Genomic DNA, 276 nt, shown 5'->3' with positions numbered 1-276 from the left:
CTTGCCAAAAAGAAATCAAACCCACTGCTATTGAGTTAATGTTGACTCACAGGGACCCGAGGCAGGTCGTCTGAGGCTTTGGAAGTCTTCATGGGAACAGGCAGCCTCATCTTTCTCCTGTGGAGTAGCTGGTGGGCTTGCGTGACTGACCCTGAGGGTAGCAGTTCAGTCCTTTCCCAGTACCGCCACCAGGCCATGATCTCATTTGCATTTTTAATGTTTCTGCTAGGTGAATGAGTAGGCTAATTTAACCCAAATTTACATAGATTTTAAAGC

This window comes from Tenrec ecaudatus, chromosome 18, assembly GCF_050624435.1.
Source record: "Tenrec ecaudatus isolate mTenEca1 chromosome 18, mTenEca1.hap1, whole genome shotgun sequence".
NCBI lineage: Eukaryota > Metazoa > Chordata > Mammalia > Afrosoricida > Tenrecidae > Tenrec > Tenrec ecaudatus.
The sequence above is the reverse complement of the archived record's forward strand: the minus strand, read 5'-3'. Positions refer to the sequence as shown.